The following is a 19,792-nucleotide window of genomic DNA, read 5'->3' as shown; positions in this document are numbered from 1 at the left end:
AACTAGTTTTAGAGGCTTTGCTTTTGCTATCCACTCCTGTGTCTAGTCAGGTAAGAAAACATAAAGCAAGCTATACATATCACAGTTTTATAACACATGCCTTTACTGGTATGAATGGCTTATATAGGTACTCATAGTAGACTGGAAACATTTAAGTATAGATAATGGTTAATTGAAGGGATTGTGCTACTTTAGAAGGGTCCACATCTCAACTATGGCAGTTATCAAGACTTGTATAGAAAATATTCAGCCATGGAAAACTGTTATGATGCAACACCACTTATATAGGCATGCATTTAAGAAAAATGAATCTACATCTGGATGAACAGTAGTCGTGCATATTTTAAACTATCATCATTCTAAGCTATCTTCTTTCTCTACATCAGCTCTTGAAAATATCTTCTCTTCTAAGATCCTGTGAAAGAGAACAGGATCCAAGATATCAAAGGCCAGCTCTGAATAGGTTTGGGAAATTGTTTTTCTTTTCCTTTGGATAACTTTCAGAAGTAGAATAAAGCTGCTTGAGGATAACATTCTTTGATCTGAATTTCAAGCTGAAAATTTAACTGGAGCAGAAGCACTTGTAGGTTTTCTTTTCTAATTTGTTTTATTTCGATCAAACACAATAATGGAATTCAAATGTACACAGTCTGTGAAAGAATACCATTGCTAAATCCATAACAAGACTTATGCCCCCTCATTCTGCTTAGCATCCCCAATATTTAGAAGATCAAACACCATGACCAAGTTCCACCTGATGTTTCAAGAACCTCTATATTATTTTGTGTTGCCTTAAAGCTTGAGGCCAGCACTGAATCTCCCCCTCTTCTCCACTCTGGTGAGACCCGACCTGGAGTACTGTGTCCACTTTTGAACTATTACAGGAAGAATCTGGACATGCTGGAGTGTGTCCAGAGAAGGGTCACAAGGATGATCAGAGGGCTTGAGTTCCTCTCCTATGATGACAGACTGAGGGAGTTGAGGCTGTTCAGTCTGGAGAAGAGAAAGCTTCAAGGAGATCTTCTAGTATCTGAAGACGGCCTACAAGAAAGCTGGGGAGGGACGTTTTAGGGTGTCAGGTAATGATAGGACTAGGAGGAATGGAAAAAAATCTAGAAATGGGTAGATTCAGATTGGCTGTTAGGAAGCAGTTCTTCCCCATGAGGGTGGTGAGGCACTGGAACAGGTTGTCCAGGGAGGTGGTGGAAGCCTCATCCCTGGAGGATTTTAAGGCCAGGCTGGATGTGGCTGTGAGCAACCCGATTTAGTGTGAGATGTCCCTGTCCATGGCAGGGGTGTTGGAATTAGATGATCCTTGAGGTCCCTTCTCAGCCTAACAATTCTATGATTCTATGGACTGTGGTAATGTCAGTGACTGTGATAAAGTCTTCAGAAAGGAAGAAATAGAATAGAATAGAATAGAATAGAATAGAATAGAATAGAATAGAATAGAATAGAATAGAATAGAATAGAATAGAAATGACTAGACTAGACTAGACTAAACTAGACTAGACTAGACTAGACTAGAATAGAATAGAATAGAATAGAATGGAATAGAATAGAATAGAATGAACAAACCAGGTTGGAAGAGACCTTCGAGATCATCGTTGCCATCCCTTCTCTCTTTTTGTAATAGCTGCAAAGTTCAAATTGTTTTTTTTTAAACTCCAAAGGTTTTCTTAATTTGTAGAGAGTTGCCTAATACCCCAGTAAAATTAAGCAAAGCAAGAGAACAAACTCATACATGTGCCACTGAGAGGCAAATATGTTTGCTAAATCTGTTTTTCCTTGTTACCTTTTATACAAATGAATCACACACAGGAAAATATTGTAGACTGTAGCTGCCAAAAGAAGGGTCTGGAATCCACTTGTGTACATATTCATAGGAGAAAGATAACAATATAATTTAAAATAGATACACCATATCCATATTTTTTATGTAGTACAATTAAATCACGTTGAAGACAGGATTAAAACAAGGGGAACGGTGTGGATAACACCTGAAAATCTGATTTTACACATTTTAGACAAGAGAAAAAATGGATAACTGTAAGCCTGAGTCAATGTTTGCAAAAACATACTCAATATGATTGTAGGGAGATTAATAGAGTAAATGATTGAAATGAACGCTACTTATTACAGGGAAACAAGCTAGGCAACATGTGACAGTTTTAGGCTGTTCCTTTAAAGAGAAGGTCAGCTACTGAACATTCTAGCTGAATGTTTTGGTGTAAAAAGGAAAACAAAAATGATTCCAAATGAATTTCATTGGTAGATCAGTGGGAATGTAACTAAGGTTTTATTCTGAATTCTGTCTGTTCAGTCAGTCTGTGTCACAGTCTGGACAGCTGATGTCTTTCTTCTGTTCCTGGCAGTTCTGACCTTGGACTAATAAGATAAGAAACTAATTCTTTTCTTCCCTTAACAGTGGCTTTGAACTAACAGAATTTCCCTTAATAATTACTTTTCTCTCTAACCCTTTTTGGGAAGAAAGGAGGAAAGGGGAAAAGGGGTTTTGGGGGGGAACCTTCCTCCATCGGGTTGGGGGAGGGGGGGCATTTACTGCGTTAGGTTCTTTCCTGTATATTTTTGTATATGCTGTAAATACTGCATATTGTGTATATATTCATTGCATTTCATTCTGCTTGTAAATACAGCCCTTTTCCATTTTGCTCCTCTGACTGAGTTAGCTGTGGTTTGTGTGTGTGGGGAGAATTGAACTTCTCTCACTATCACACAACAGAATAGAAAGTGTGAATGTTCTGGAGCATCTCCTGGTGTACTCTCATTTGGGATTTTTAAGCCCTGTCTTAAAAGGTGGTGGTGTTGAGAAGATGTCTAGACAGATTGAAAACACAATGTATTAGAATAAATTGCAGAGTTAATACATTCAGATCTTTAGACATCTGTTTGTTTTTTCTTCAGGAAACTTTCCTTGCCCTAGAATTCAGCATAAGCATATACATGCAGAGAGAGTACAAAGCACTTTGTGCATTGTAAGTTAGTATCCTGGTGCTTTTAGAGTCTCTTGTAGACAAATTCTAAGAGAGAGGACATTTATTTTTTTCCCATGCTCTCTTGACTTGATTCATTTAGCCTGTCTAATGAGACTCCTTGCATGTTTTCTCTGTTTCAACAATTTGCATTTAAAACTACAGAGATAAAATAAGAGCAACCAATGGAAAGATTGTTTTGTTAAGGGCTTCAATAACTGTAAGACACATTCAAGGGTTCCTGTTATTAGATATGTCAGGCTCAATAAATGTCATCTATTTGCATAGGCCCTGAAGTTACCCTCTCTATTCAATTGCCTCCGCAGACTCTTGTCACTACAGGCTGAATTTCTCTGACCAGAAATATTCAATACACTTTCACCTAGGGACCTGAGGAAGTCAGATAATACATTACCAACAGAAGTGAACACATGTTTTTAAGACATCTTTTGCAATAATCAATGAAAAGATTGTTTTGCATGTTGTGTTCAGGAGTATCTTGCATGTTCTCCTGGATAATGGATGTTTTTTTCCACTCTTGTGTAAGTGTTCAGAAGAATACTTAACCTCTGATTCTCTTATTATTAGGCTTACAGCAGAACAGTGAATAGAGTTTAGGTAGCCATGGACGACTTGTGGAATTTTTTAAGCGTAGCTACTTAGTGGGCTGATGCAAGGCTGAGACATCTACTGTTGAGAATTCTTTTATGCAAAACAACCAAAAAAATCAACAAACAACAAACCAAAAGTGGCTACTAAATTTTTTTGGAGAGATGACCTGAAAAGAAAAAATAGGTTAAAGGACCTCAACAAAATGTATTAATTTCCCGGTAGTACCTGATGGAAACAAACTTTGATGTGTCTTCAGAATCTGTTGACAGACTCCAGAGAAGGAGACTCCACAACCTTCCTGTGCAGCCTGTTTCAGTGCTCTGTCACCCTTGAAGAAGTTTTTTCCTCATGCTTAGATGGAATTTCCTTTGTTATAATTTATTTCTGTTGATTTTTGTCCAGTCGCTGGGCACCCCTGGAAAGAGTCTGATTTCATCCTCTTGACATTTGCCCTTTAGATGTTTACAAGCATTGATAAGATTCCATCTCAGTCTTCTCTTCTCCATGCTAAATAGATCCAGGTCTCTTAGTCTTTTCTTATAAAAGAGATATTCTAGTCCCCTAATCAACATTGTAACCCTCAGCTGGACTCTCTCCAGTATATCCCTGCCCATCTTGTCCTGAGGAAGCCACCACTGGAATCAGATATGCCTCATCAGGGCTGAGTAGACAGGAAGGATTATTTCTCTCAGCCTGAGAATAGTGCTCTACCTAATGCAAGACAGGATGCTGTCCACCCTCAGTGCTGCATGTGCACAGTACTAACTCAACATGGTGTCCATCAGGCTATCCACATCCTCTGAAAAGCTGCTCTTAACCCAGCAATGTAGTAGTTCCTAGGCGTAGGACTTGATTCTCACCTTTGTTTATTTTTATGGGGTTTCTCCTCATCTTTTTTTCTACAGCCTGTCAAGGAATCACTGGAGACACTGGAACACGTTGCCCAGGGAGGTGGTGGAAGCCCCAGCCACGGAGGTTTTGAAGGCCAGGCTGGATGTGGCTCTGAGCAACCTGAATTAGTGCAAGGTGTCTCTGCCCATGGCACAGGGGTTGGAACCAGATGATCCTTGACGTCCCTTCCAACACTGGCAATTCTATGATTCTATGATCTTTTGAATGGCAACGCATCCATCTGGTGCATCAACAAATCCTAACTTTGTATCCCCTGCAAATGTGCTGAGGGAGCACTTGATCCTATATAGAGACACAAAAGAGTCTGGTTGAAAATTTATTAATATCATTGCAAAGTCATACACACTAATATTGCCTTAGAAATCTTATTTTTCCTTAAATAGAATAGAATAGGATAGAATATCAATTGCCTGGAATTTACACATCAGATTTTAAAAGCAGAAGGACCTAAACCTATGGGTTTTGTCATTTACTACACAAATCTTCATCTGTTTTCACTTTGAGTAGTATCACTGTGACCTTCCAGTATCTTAAGGAGGCCTACCAGAAAGCTGGGGAGAGACTTTTGAGGGTGTCAGGTAATGATAGGACTGTGGGGGATGGAACAAAACTAGAAATGCGTAGATTCAGGTTGGATGTTAAGAAGAAGTTCTTCCCCATGAGGGTGGTGAGACACAGGAACAGGTTGCCCAGGAAGGAGGTGGAATCCCCACCCCTAGAGGTTTTTAAGGCCAGGCTGGGTGTGGCTGTGAGCAACAAGACCTAGTGTGAGGAGTCCCTGCCCATGGATGGGGAGTTGGAACTAAATGATCCTTGAGGCTCCTTCCAACCTTAACAATTCTATGATTCTATGGTGCTATGTCTTAAAACAGCTTCATTAATTTAGTTTTCCTTGTGAGTAAAAAAATCTGGTCTTATTGTGTGTAAAGGTTTCAGAACCTTACTGTATATTATACAGTCTCAAAGTACTTTCTTGCATACCATGGATGTACAATTTGTTTTCACCTCTCCTACATGATCTATTATTTGACAGACAATAATTTGGTTTAATGTAAACTGAAATTGATATTACATGCTACATGTGAAACGTTGTGTGAAGGTTTCATTTAAAAAGATGATAAGACAGCCTGCACAGAGGTACAATAGATCTTGTGAACAGGAAGAACAGGTACTTATATAGTAGTAAATTAATGAGTCTCAGGGAATGTTTCCAGGAACTAAAACTTCTGAATAACTTCTTACTTCTGAAAAAAAAATTAATAATGATCCCTGAAACAATTTACTGTAGAGACAACAGCAGTGTGCCCAGGTGGCCAAGAAGGCCAATGGCATCCTGGCTTGCATTAGGAATAGTGTGGCCAGCAGGAGCAGGGAGGTCATTGTGCCCCTGTACTCTGCTTTGGTTAGGCTGCACCTTGAGTACTGTGTCCAGTTCTGGGCCCCACAGTTTAAGAAGGACATCAAAACACTTGAACGTGTCCAGAGAAGGACAACAAGGCTGGGGAGAGGCCTTGAGCACAAGCCCTATGAGGAGAGGCTGAGGGAGCTGGGATTGTTTAGCCTGGAGAAGAGGAGGCTCAGGGGTGACCTCATTGTTCTCTACAACTACCTGAAAGGTGGCTGTAGCCAGGAAGGGGTTGGTCTCTTCTCCCAGGCAACCAGCACCAGACCAAGAGGACATAGTCTCAAGCTGCCCCAGGGGAAATTTAGGCTCAGGGTGAGGAGAAAGTTCTTCACAGAGAGAGTCATTCATCATTGGAATGTGCTGCCCAGGGAGGTGGTGGAGTCACCATCCCTGGAGGTGTTCAAGAGGGGATTGGATGTGGCACTTGGTGCCATGGTCTAGTCCTGAGGTCTGTGGCGACAGGTTGGACTCGATCTTTGAGGTCTCTTCCAACCTTAGTGATACTGTCATACTGTGACAACTATCACTTCCCACAAAACAATTCCAGGTTGGATGTCAGGAATTTCTTCACCATGAGGGTGGTGAGACATTGGAACAGGTTGTCCAGGGAGGTGGTAGAAGCCTCATCCCTGGAGGTTTTTAAGGCAGGCTGGATGTGGCTGTGAGCAACCTGATGTAGTGTGAGGTGTCCCTGCCCATGGCAGGGAGGTTGGAACTAGATGATCCTTGTGGTCCCTTTCAACCCTAACAATTCTATGATTGATTGTTTTCTTTACCTGTGCCATATATTTTAGAGCTGCTTGAAAGCCTCAGGGCCCTCATCAGGGCTGCTAAAAAAGTGTTTGAATCTCCTTTTGTAACCCATATTGAGGCAAACTGAAGAAGATTAAATAAAGGTGTTATTGTTGTAAAATACTGCTGTTTGGAATATTTTATTACCTACAATTTATTAATTGTTTGAATCTTCGTGACATTTTCTTTGGGTAGGGTTAAAAAGAAAGACAAAAGAAGTCACAACAAGTTGTCAAGGAGTGGTAAGAGATACAGGAGCAGGAGCTGTTAATGTCTGCAGGGTTGGCTGGGCAGCATCTGCACCAAGGAAGCGCATGTGAGCATCAGGCAGCAGCTGGGTCCATGCTTAGTTCAGAGGGTCCAAGCAGCAGCTCAGGGACAGGGCTAGATACTGCCCCTGGTGCAGCACCACTGTGGCAGGGCCTGATGGAGCCTGGAGACAGACATGGGGTCCTGGAGTCTAGGCTGAGTGAAGGGAGCCCTAGGGAGTGCCTTAAGTGATATATGGACTGGAACCAGCTAGAGCCCCCAAGGCCTACATATATGCTGCTTTTCTTTTGTAGTTGAAGGACAGCTAAAACCATAATTTTGTGACTAGAGCATATTTGACAGTCATGGTATTGTGTTGAGGCAACTTTTTTCTTTACATTTGAAAGAAAATTGAGGTGAGCAGGGGAGACAACTAGTTCAGAGTGCATGTTTGTATCATCTCTCTCCTTGTTTCATTGTAAAAAAATTCAGCCAAAGTCTATAATTTTGAATTAGGTTAACCAAAAACTTTAAAATGTCACTCCACTTTTCTAGGCAAATGCTCTCAAATCTATTTACTTATTCAGATAGAATAGAATTAACCAGGTTGGAAAAGACCTTTGAGATCATCCAGTCCAACCTATCACCCAACACCATCTGATCAACTAAACCATGGCACCAAGCAGCCCATCCAGTCTCCTCCTAAACACCTCCAGCGATGGTGACTCTACCACCTCCCTGGGCAGCACATTCCAATGGGCAATCTCTCTTTCTATGAAGAACTTCTTCCTAACATCCAGCCTAAACCTCACAATGTCTCTCAATGTCCTTCTTAAACTGAGGAGCCCAGAACTGGACACAGGACTCAAGGTGTGGCCTAACCAGTGCTGAGCACAGGGCACAATGACTTCCCTGCTACTGCTGGCCGCACTCTTCCTAATGCAGGCCAGGATGCCACTGGCCCTCTTGGCCACCTGGGCACACTGCTGCCTCATGTTCAGCTGTTGTCAACCAGTCCCCCCAGGTCCCTTTCTGCCTGGCTGCTCTCAGCCACTCTGCCCCCAGCCTGTAGCACTGCCTGGGGTTGTTGTGGCCAAGGTGTAGAACCTGGCACTTAGATGTGTTCAATCTCCTGCCCTTGGTGTCTGCCCATCTGTCCAGCCTGGCAAGGTCCCTGGACAGAGCTCTCCCACCCTCTAACAGCTCAACTCCTGCCCCCAGCTTGGTGTCATCTGCAAATGTTTGCTGCAAATCAGCAAACCCTCCAGGAGACACACAAAGGACAGGCAGACACTCAGATGAAACACAGGAGTCCCCCAGCTGCCTTTGGAAGAGCCCTGGGATGCAGGCAAAGCACCAAAGCTTCACCAAGTGGAAGGTGTAACAGGTTAACAGCTCACAGGGAGCTAAATGCTTCACTTGGCCATAAGACAAAGCAGACTCCAATGAGAGCTCAGACTGGCTCCCTGGAGCATGTCACAACACACACCTCCCTCTAGAGGATGGAGTCTTCCTCTTGACTAAATGACATCCAGCGTAGGCCTATCACCAGCTCTTTCTGGACTGCCCACTGTGGCTTATCTGCCACAGGATCCCATCCCTCTTCCCCCTCTGCAGCAGAACAAAGTACCACAAAGCTCCCACCACACCCCTCTTGGCTGTAAGAGGAAGCAGAGAAGTGCAACAGTGCCCCAAGGGGCACTGAAGCAGAGAAGAGGTGCCATGAATTTGAGCTGAATTTTCTACATACCTGACCAAAACAACGAAAAAGAACGACAGGACAAATCCCCACATTTTATTTCATACACAGGGGCTCTTGCCAGTTCAGTGGTTTCATTCTAAGAGAAATGAGGGAAAAGGAACTGTGGAAAGCCCAGGTGGAAAGCTGCAAAATAGATGTGTTATAATTTGTATATCAATAAGCAGAAACTGGGCAGAGCAGATGACAGAATGGTAATTTTTTTAATGCTCAGGCAGAGGAGAGAGCGGAGCTTCTGTGCATGCAAACAAAGACACCTTTATTCTGCCACAGAAAAGAGAAGAAAAATAACAGCTATATGAATGACTATTACTCAGGAAAATTGTTGGCTGAGGATGGCATTTGAGAATGCAAATTCTGGCAGACAACAGAGGGCCAGAATATTCACAGTTTGAGGCTTCTTGAATTTGACTAAGCAGCACAGCTTCTGCTGAAAACTCATTTTCGGAGTATGCCTGAGGTTATACTGAATGAGCAGAAAACCTGCACATCATGCATGACACAGGAAAGCCCAAGGATGCCAGAGGAAATGTATTTACAAACTAGGCTACCTTATGAGAAGGCTTTACCTCAATACCACAGCACCTCCTTCAAATGCTTTTGCTAGAGCACAGAAGCAAACAACAAAGCTGCAATAACTGAAACGTGGCAAGGAGCCCCTCTCTTCACTTTTGTTTCCTCTGCTCAGAAGTACTTTGTTTAACTTGCAAAATTATGTAATGAGCAACTCAAGAGCACAGCTATGAGTTTTCCAATCTTGCTTTAAAACAAGCAGCAATAATGGAAGTAGGAAACACATTAAATTGGGAAAAGGTTAAAGAGCAGAGAAGGATAATGTGTGAATGCAAACTGTGACACCTGCCATGAATAATAATATGGGAGAAAGGGTGAAGAGAATTTAAGGACAAATATTGATTTGCCTAATTGCTGTTAGCCTATGCCTAGCCAGTGATACCTGTGTTAGGGAGAAAAAACAAAAGACAGCCAGAGTACTACAAAGGCAGTTTTCCCATTGCTATTAAAGAAACACCTCAACAGTCAGCTCAAACTATATGCAGTATGCAAGCTGAAGGTTAAATTGCCTAAAAGTGAGCTTGTTGCAAGAGAATTTATCAAAGAATAATTGATAAAATATATTTAACACACACAAAGCCAAAAGTCCTTAATTTTTCTCAGATCAAAACTTCCAATGTTTTGAGTTTGGCTATACTTTCCATGGGATGGCACTGTAACAAATTATTTCTGTTACAGTGATATGTATCCTAATTTTCAAGCTTATATTTGAATATAGAATCATGGAATGTTAGGGTTGAAAGGAACCTTAAGGATCATCTAGTTCCAACTCCTCTGCTGTGGACAGGGACACCTCACACTAGATCAGGTTCCTCACAGCCACATCCAGCCTGGCCTTAAAAACCTCCAGGGATGAGGCTTCTACCACCTCCCTGGGCAACCTGTTCCAGTGTCTCACCACCCTCATGGGGAAGAACTTCTTCCAAACATCCAATCTGAATCTAATAATTTCTAGTTTTTTTCCATTCTCCCCAGTCCTATCATTACCCAGCTTCCTTGTAGGCCCCCTTCAGATACTGGAAAGCTAAAATTAGGTCACCTCAGAGCCTTCTCTTCTCCACACTGAACAGCCCCACCTCCCTCAGCCTGTCCTCATAGCAGAGCAGCTCCAGCGCTCTGATCATCCTCGTGGCCCTTCTCTGGACACATTCCAGCACATCCAGATGATCCAGTAATAGAGGCTCCAGAACTGGAGACAGTGCTCCTGGTGGGGTCTCACCAGAGCAGAGCAGAGGGGGAGATGATGGGTTGGACACCATGATCTTGAAGGTCTCTTCCAACCTGGTTTATTCTATGTATTCTATTCTATGTATTCTATGTATTCCCTCGACCTTCTGGCTATGCTTCTCTTGCTGCAGCCCAGGATGTGATTGGCTTTCTGGGCTGCAAGTGCACACTGCTGGCTCATGTTGAGCTTCTTATCCACCAGCACCCCCAAGTCCTTTCTTTCAGGGCTGGTCTCAAGCCAGTCCCTGCCCAGCCTATATCGGTGCTTGGGATTGCCCTGACCCAGATGCATGACCTTGTATTTGGTCTTGTTGAATCTCATGAGGTTGTTATGGGCCCATGTGACCGGTTGACGCTGTCCCCTTAAGAAAGGGAATATGGTGGACGGAAGTTGGTAAATGAAAAGAACAATCTAAACTAATTTCATTGGTAGTGTGGGAGGAAGCACCTTCTGAACTGGGAGTGCAGGAGGGTATCCTGGGCATTCCAGCACTTTATCTTCAGTCTTGCTTCTGCTCCTCCGCAGGGCAGCAGCTTACAGCTCCTGGGCTTTCGGCCAAGGCTTTGACCTTGAAACCGATAAGCTACTAAGGCCTGTATTAACTGCTTTCCAATTAACACATAACTGTTTCTAATATTTTTTTTCTCTTTTCTCTCTCTTTCTAACCCGCTCTGGGCAAAGAGGGGAGAGAGGGGAGAGCAGAGGTGGGGAGTCCCCTCAGCAGAGGGGGGAACTCTCATTTCTGTGTTACTTTATTGTATATCTTTGTATATTTTGTAAATATTGTAAATTTGTATATATTCCCCTGCATATCTGTAGTGAAGGATGCTTATGATCAGGATTGTGCCCCAAACATTTGGGTAGGATATATTTCTGTATGTGTTAACCCTCCTTTGTCCCCCCCGCTCCTTTCTGGAGGCAGCAGGGGGGATCCTGGCACCACTGAGTCCAGGTAAACAGCCTACCTGGGCGTGGTCTCACCCCTGCAGTACTAGAGGCAGGCTATATGTTTGTTTCCCCGAGTATAGCATATACTCAGGCCATATTTGGTAGCTGGTAGTTCATTGGTTAATGTTTGCGTTGGCAACAGATGCTTATTGGGCCACCATTCACTGGGGCAAATGGTAAATAGGGGTCGTTTGGCAAATGAGCCCCTCACCTCGGTGTTGGAGCCTGTGTGTGCGTGTGTGCCAGCCAGTGCTTCGGGAGGCCTTGTGGTCCTTTTTGCCACTGTCACCCAGCTGTGTGCGGTGCCGTGGACAGCACTCCGTGGGATCAACCGCTGCATGATCCATCGTAGGAGAAAACCTGGTAGACCGTGTGAACCAGCGTTGCTGACCTGCCACTGCCCCCCTCCGAGCGAGGAATTTTGTATCCTGGCAGAGAACAGCAGAGCCACGCGGTGCGGCAACGCGGCCGGCGCCATTTCCTGCCTCCTTATTACGGCACATCCGTGCCACGTTGTCTGGATTATAAACATTATTGACGAAAGACTCCACGAAGTTCTCAGCTTGTGAGTAAGCCAAGCCCTTTGTAGAGCTTCGTTTAGGATAGCGTTTATATTGCTCCGGGTGGAGGGTTGCCGGTCACTGACCAACCCCTCCCCTGCCACTCTCTGACTCAGTTTAGATTCTAAGTTCTGTGAATCATTTTGGTTTAAATGCCCATACATAACATTCTGTAAAGATAGTTCCACTAACCGAATATTGATACCTGTGAAGGGTGATTGTAAATACCCCGTTACAGAGTTTGTATATATATAAACAAACTTATATTTTTCGTTGATGGATCTGCCGTGCATTTCTGAGGGCATATCCACGACAATATCCTACATTGCTTTGTAAATATACAGATATAGATATCAACTGTGCTAAACCTCCAGAGGAGAAAGTAACTCGGGCTAAGGAAGCTCCTCCTTACAATGACCTTTCTGATGATGAAAAGAAATATACTTTGTTCACAGACGGCTCCTGTCGTCTTGTTGGAAACAAGCGAAGGTGGAAGTCTGCAGTGTGGAGTCCAACACGTCGAGTTGCAGAGGCGAAGGATGGAGAAGGAGAATCCAGTCAGTTCGCAGAGGTAAAAGCTGTCCAGCTAGCTCTCGACGTGACTGAACGTGAGAGATGGCCAAAGCTTTATCTCTACACCAACTCATGGATGGTAGCCAATGCTCTATGGGGTTGGCTAAAGAACTGGAAGAAGAGTGGTTGGCAGAGAAAAGGAAAACCCATTTGGGCAGCCAACCTATGGCAGGACATTGCTGATCGAATCGAGAGAATTCCAGTGAAAGTGAGACACATTGATGCTCACATTCCTAAGAGCAAAGCTACTGAGGAACAGCAACGCAACCATCAGGCAGATCTAGCTGCAAGAGTTTCTCAAGTAGACATGGACTCTAATCTTGATCTCGACTGGAAACACCAAGGTGAGATATTCTTAGCTCGGTGGGCTCATGATTCGTCAGGACATCAAGGCAGAGATGCAACATACCAATGGACTCGTGACAGATCCACAGACATTTCCATGGATGCTATCACAGCCCAGCTCTCCAGTCTGCCCAGGCCCCTCTGGATAGACGCCTTTCCTCCAGTGTGTCTGCTGTACCACACAGCTTGGTGTCATCTGCAAACTTGCTGAGGGTGCACTTAATGCCACAGTTGAAATTATTTAATATCAATGGATAATATCTAGATAATTTCTAGTAGCTTTTATAGAAGAGTTTGGCTTCTTGAGAAATGGTGATATTTTGGGGTTTGATCCAAACTGGGATGAAAGTATGTTTTGAAATAAGAAGTTCAGGGAAAAAAAAATAATCCAACACCCCGAACTTTTCTGTCCTGTCCTAGTTTTGAGCCACAAACTGCCCAGGGCTGAAGGACAGAAAGGCTATTTTACCCTTTCCCAAGGAGTAAAGAGTGATTTGCTTTTGGAATGGGCTGCCCAGAGAGGTGGTGGAGTCACCATCTCTGGAAGTATTTGAAATAAAACTGGGTGAGGAACTTAGTGCCATGCTTTAGCTGATTAGATGGTGTTGGTTGATAGGTTGGATTTGATGATCTCTAAGGTCTTTTCCAACCTAGTTAATTCTGTGATTCCGTGTGGTTTCATTAATATAAATATTTTAATGCAGCTAAATATCTTAATACAGCTTAATTTAATGGAGACTTTATAGAGTAAATTTGCAATACAAGAAAAAGAAAAAAGAGTAGGAAAAGGAGTAGGAATAATCAACTTAGAAAACCTCTTCTAAATAGAGTTTCTACTGCATGAATAGCTCTAAACATCTGCTTTGCCCTACTGAAACCAGCTGAACTTCAGTATTAATTTAAATTAAAGCATGTGCAACGTGGTATGCTGAATAAAAATGTATACACAATTAAGTATTTTTCTTTATAATAAAGATGAAAATTGGTGATTTAGTTAGATATTGCTTTTTAGAAGTTTTGGGAAGAGATTGGTCATTTGCTTTTGAATATTTTGCCCACTGACGTAAAACAATAGCAGTTAACTAAAAAAAAATACTACTTTTACATGTGCAGCTGGTGTTTAGCAACTCCAGTTGCTTAGCTTAGAGTCACATTTCTTGAAACAGTGACTGAAATCAAGAAATGGATATGCTAACTGAATTCTGAGGAGAACACTTCAATAGTAAATAATCAAAACTATTTTGAATAATAGTGACAAATAATATGGAAACTCCACCACTTCACAGCTTCTAAATGTATCTTCCATTATGTATTTATAAAGCAGTTTGCCCTCATTTTTTTCCTGTCTTTTATTTTCCTATTACGAGGCCCATCCTTTGCCTTCTCAGTTTAAATTTGATTTTTTATTAGAGACACTATCAAGTCCTCCTGGTTCTTCGTGACAAGGACATGTTCTTCGTGACAAGGACATCAGTTCTCATACAATTCCCATTTCTGATGGAAAAAAGTTAAGTCTCTTTAAAAATAGCCTAATCTGCTCAAATATGGAGACATATTTCCACGCTAAATAGATGAGAATGTAAGTAACGTATGCTATAAATTTGTTGAAAGCAAGTATATTGCATATTTAAAACAAATATGTTTAGAAACAGACTCTCAGACTTATTAACCCTGAAGTGGCAGGTAGTTGTCACATACTTATACTAAACACAGAAAGAATGAAAAACTAACTTCCCATATTTTCTGCAAGTGTCCAATATATTTTCTAGAAAATTCTATTCAGTTATAGACTTATAAATTATTAATTATTAGGGGAAAAAATAATTCTGGAAATTCTCAGACCAAAACATGGCTTTCTTTCATTTTTGTGTGTGCTAGAGCCCTCCACGCTGGCAAAACTGCTAATTAAAAGGCTGTATCTATCATTTCATGAATTCTCACTAAAACATTAAAATTTTTCTGTCCCTGGAAACAAATGTAGCCTAGTCTGAGTCCCAATTCCATTGGGAATGCATCTTTTCCAGTGCTTGCTACTGCATGCACAGACTGTTATGTTTCCTTATGCTCTAGTTTTGACCAAGATAGAATTAATTTTCTTTATATCAGCCCATATGGTGCTAACTTTCAGATTTGTGACCAAAATAGTATTGATAATACAGGGATGTTCAAGCTACTGTTGAGCAGTACTTGCATGGCATCAGTGTCATGAGGACAGGCTGAGGGAGCTGGGGTTGCTCAGCCTGGAGAAGAGGAGGCTCTGGGAAGACCTAATAGCAGCCTTCCAGTATCTGAAGGGGGCCTACAGGAAGGATAGGGAGAGACTGCTTACAAAGGCTTGCAGTGACAAGACGAGGGGCAATGGCTTCAAACTAGAGAAGGGTAGATTTATATTGGATATCAGGAAGCTCTTCACTATGAGGGTGGTGGAACACTGGAACAGGCTGCCCAGGAAGGTGGTTGAGGCTCTTTCCCTGGAGATATTCATGGTAAAGCTCAATGAGGTCCTGGGCAGCCTGATCTGGTTGGGGATGTCCCTGCTGACTGCAGGAATGTTGGACTGGATGACCTTTGGAGGTCTCTTCTGATCTAGACCATTCTATGATTCTAGCACCACCCAACCATTGAGTAGGCTGGGAATAGACAAGAAATTGGGAGCAATACCTCAAATGACCAAAGGGGATGTCGAATACCACATTTAATTGTGCTCAGCAATAAAAGCTGGAGGAAGAGGGCGGAAAGGTGAACATTTGAAGTGATGGCATTCCTCTTTCCAAGTTTCCATCACACATGCTGGAGCCCTGCTTTCCTGGAGATGGCTGAACACTTGCCTGCTGAGGGGTCTGTTTTTTTCTCAAAGCACAAGTTTTCTTACTTTTACCCTCCTGGTTCTCTCCCTGTCTCACTGTAGAGGAGTGAGCAATCAGTTGTGTGGGTCTGAGATGCCAGCTGGAGTTAAACTGCATATCCCAACCAACTGCAACAGCAATTCATAAGAAAAAGCAAGAAGCAGGCAATCATTGCTCAAGTAATTAGTGCTTGTAGGTTGAATTTCCATTTTATAAACATAAAATAAAAATATAGTCAGAAAATGTTAAAAAAAAATTATCTCCAATTTTAGAAATGTCACTCCACTTTTACAGCAATTCTGTGCTCTGGTGTAACTCAATTTATATAAAGCAGACAAGCAAATGGCTTCAGTAAAGCAAGCAGGTTCTCTAGAAATAGGATAAACCAGCATGGACTGATCAGTAGGAATCAGATCAGCAGGAATCAGACCTTGCAATGTTCCTCTTTCCATCAGAGTTATGCTGATTTATACTAGTTAAGTCTTGATCCTGATAGCACATCTGGAGTTGCATTTGATTTTTTTTTAACCATGGGTATTATATATGAAAGGAAAATTTTGGACACCTAATATGAGGTTTGATCTTAATGAGGGAAGAAAAACTGTTTTGCAGAACCAAAACTATTTCTAAATACTTCCTGTAAACTATGAATTATTTTTCCCAGGAAATTCTGAATGTAAAAAAAAGTTGGAAAACTCATGAAAATAAGCAAAATATATATTCCATTAAGTCTACAGGCAGCACAGTCCCTAGGAGTACAGCAGCTTGTCTTCCTTGCAGCTCCACAAACTGATTTTCTAACATCCATTAAATCACTCCACTTAATTTCCTTTCTGTGCAAGTCATATGTTGAATATAACTTTCAAAGTTGTTTTCAGTGTTCTGAAAGTTACATATTTATGTACACCTCCCTTGTTACTGTGATGGCTTGTGCAAGCTTACAATCATTAAATGCAATGAACTCTCCCAAAACCTCGTCTATTCATGATGAGAATCTTCTCATTGGCATCACTGGAAGTGTTTAAGAAGGGACTGGATGACGCACTTGATGCCATGGTTTAGTTGATTAGATGGTGTTGCATGATAGGTTGGACTTGATGATCTCGAAGGTCTTTTCCAACCTGGTTAATTCTATTCTATTCTATTCTATTCTATTCTATTCTATTCTATTCTATTCTATTCTATTCTATTCTATTCTACTCATGATTATTAACTTTCTGCAAAGGTAACTATTTTTTTTTTAATTACTATTATTTTTACCTAATAAAGCATTCACTAAACCCCCTTTGTTTAGAAATTTGTAAAAAAGGATTATCTTGCAGTTTGTAATTTCTTCTGATACTGTGTCCACATCTAGTAGTATATCAGGGTTCATCTTGTACCAGAAAGAGGGAATGAATGGTTATCTCTGTGTCTGAGTTGGAATTGTTCTAATAGAAGGGTTGTTTAAAGGTGAACATTATTTCCGCAGAATCACGGAATGGTTTAGGTTGGATATGACCATCAGGATCACCAAGTCCAACCCAGAACCCTATTCTGCAAAGTTCACCCTTAAACCATATCCCCAAGCATCACATCCAAACCACCTTTAAACACATCCAGTGTTGGTGACTCAGCCACCTCCCTGGGCAGCACATTCCAAAGCCTGACCACTCTTTCCATGAGTATTTTCTCTAATGTCCAGTCTAAGCCTACCCAATTGCAGCTTGAGGCTGTTCTATTTTCTATTTAAGCAAGCAGATAAACAAACCCTTAGTATATTATTCTCATAAAGCTAATACTTTGTTTTGAATGTTTGCATAATTTATGACATATTGAAAGCTTTTTCACATTGTTATACTCTGAATATTTTTCTTAATATTTTGTATTTGGGAAAGACAACATCAGAGCAGCCTGGGTGAGACCAGACTTGTCCAAATGTCAAAAGGAAGCTTTTTATATTATATCAATATTTTGGACAATATAGTATATCAATATTTTGGGTTTATTCTACAGCACATGCCAAAATGCACTGTACTCTGATAGCTTACTAAGTGTATCCCCCATTTTTCAGTAACAGGAAATCTGTTCTTTTGTGTTCAGCCAGAATACAGAATAAACATTAACCGGGTTGGAAAAGATGTTTGAGATCATCAAGTCCAACCTATCACCCAACACCATCTAATCAACTAAACCATGGCACTTAGTGCCTCATCCAGCCTCTAATATTCTGGGTACCATTTTATAGGACTCCCATCAGCAAATTGAAGTTTTCTCAAACATTGTATGATGAACTGAATTTAAATTCCATGAGTCAGGATACCATTTGCACCTAATATATGTCCTCTAGAAAGGTTTAACCCAACTCCATTGTCATTAAATTCAAATGAGGAGAAAAATGCAGGGAACATTAATTGTCTTTGCCTCAGAAAAAAATGGAAGAACGGTTCTTTCTACTGTGAATATTAAATGTCCCACTCTTAAAGTCAATTCATTTGCATTTCTCATTACCTATGTATGTTTTGTGACACAGCACTAAAAGCCCTGTGACTCTTCTTCTTATCTGTTGTGGTCACAAAGTTCTCTTTGAAAGAATTTGAGAGGGAACTTTCGGGTGAAATGAGCATCCTAAGTTCAGAAAAGATTAAATACTGTTGGTTTTGCGAAGGGTGATGTTTGGCAAACAACCTGCCCTTGAGTACCTCTTTTATACAAACTGTAATCTCTATGCTGAGATCTCTGAAGCATGTTCTCTTTCTATGTTTTTTTTTCCCCACACGGAAAAAATGAGAAGGAAATGAAGCAGAAAGAAAACCTTGAGGTCTTTCCCTTCTTCAATTAAATGTGTGGCAAGGAGTTCTCATTTGGTTAAATCAACAGAGTTTTAAAGGACCTGGTATATTTCTTCATTATGCAGACCAGTTAAACAGTTTTTTGTTAAGTTTATGCTTGGTGTGGAGCATTTACAAGAAATTATTTTTTACAGATTAACCCTTCAGGAGGCCAGTGTACCAAAATAGGTACTTTGCCCTAGTGAGGCTGCACCTGGAGTATTCTGTCCAGTTCTGGGCCCCTCAGTTCAAGAAGGATAGGGAGCTGTTTGAAAGTGTACATCACAGAGCCAGATAAATGATTAAGGGACTGGAAAATCTCCCTTATGAGGAGAGACTGAGAGATCTAGGGCTCTTCAGCTTAGAGAGAAGGAGACTAAAGGGTGACCTCATTAATATTTATAACAATGTAAAGTGTGAGTGCCAAGAGGATGGAGTCAGATTCTGCTTGGTGGTGCCCAATGACAGGACAAGAGGTAATGGGTGGAAGTTGAGGCATAGGAAGTTCCATGGAAACATGAGGAAAAATTTTTTCACTGTGAGGGTGTCAGAGCACTGGAATAGGCTGCCCAGAGGGGCTGTGGATTCTCCCTCTCTGGAGACATTCCAAACCCACCTGGATGCGTTCCTGTGTGACCTACTCTAGGTGATCCTGCTCTGGCTGGAATAGAGGATCTTTTGAGGTCACTTCCAGCCCCTAATATTCTGTGATATATTCATCTGGCAGGAATATCACCATCAGCTGCCATATGAGACCCATAACTATCCAGCAGACTTCATACATTTAAAATCAGGTGGTTATAAATCTCTATGAAACTAAACATGGGATGCTACACTCATTGCATTTTGCATTTTACAATAATGAATGTGAAAGAGAAGTGATCTCAGTGACACACCTACTGAAATATAACTTCATTCATATCTTCATGAAGGATGCTGAAATCCATTTGAGAGTTCAGAGAAGAGATACTGTAATGATTCTAGGTTAGAATTATATCATTTTAGCAGAAGATTAAAAGAGGCTCTGACTACAGCAGAGGGACCTTGACAAGCTGGACAAATGGCAGAGTCCAATGGCATGATATTTAACACATCTAAGTGCTGGGCTCTACACATTGGCCACAGCAACCCCATGTAGTGCTACAGGCTGGGGACAGAGTGGCTGGAGAGCAGCCAGGCAGAAAGGT

This window comes from Melanerpes formicivorus, unplaced genomic scaffold (assembly GCF_026170545.1).
Source record: "Melanerpes formicivorus ecotype bairdi unplaced genomic scaffold, bMelFor1.0.p_v2 SCAF_11, whole genome shotgun sequence".
Taxonomy (NCBI): domain Eukaryota; kingdom Metazoa; phylum Chordata; class Aves; order Piciformes; family Picidae; genus Melanerpes; species Melanerpes formicivorus.
This window is presented reverse-complemented; position numbering follows the sequence as displayed.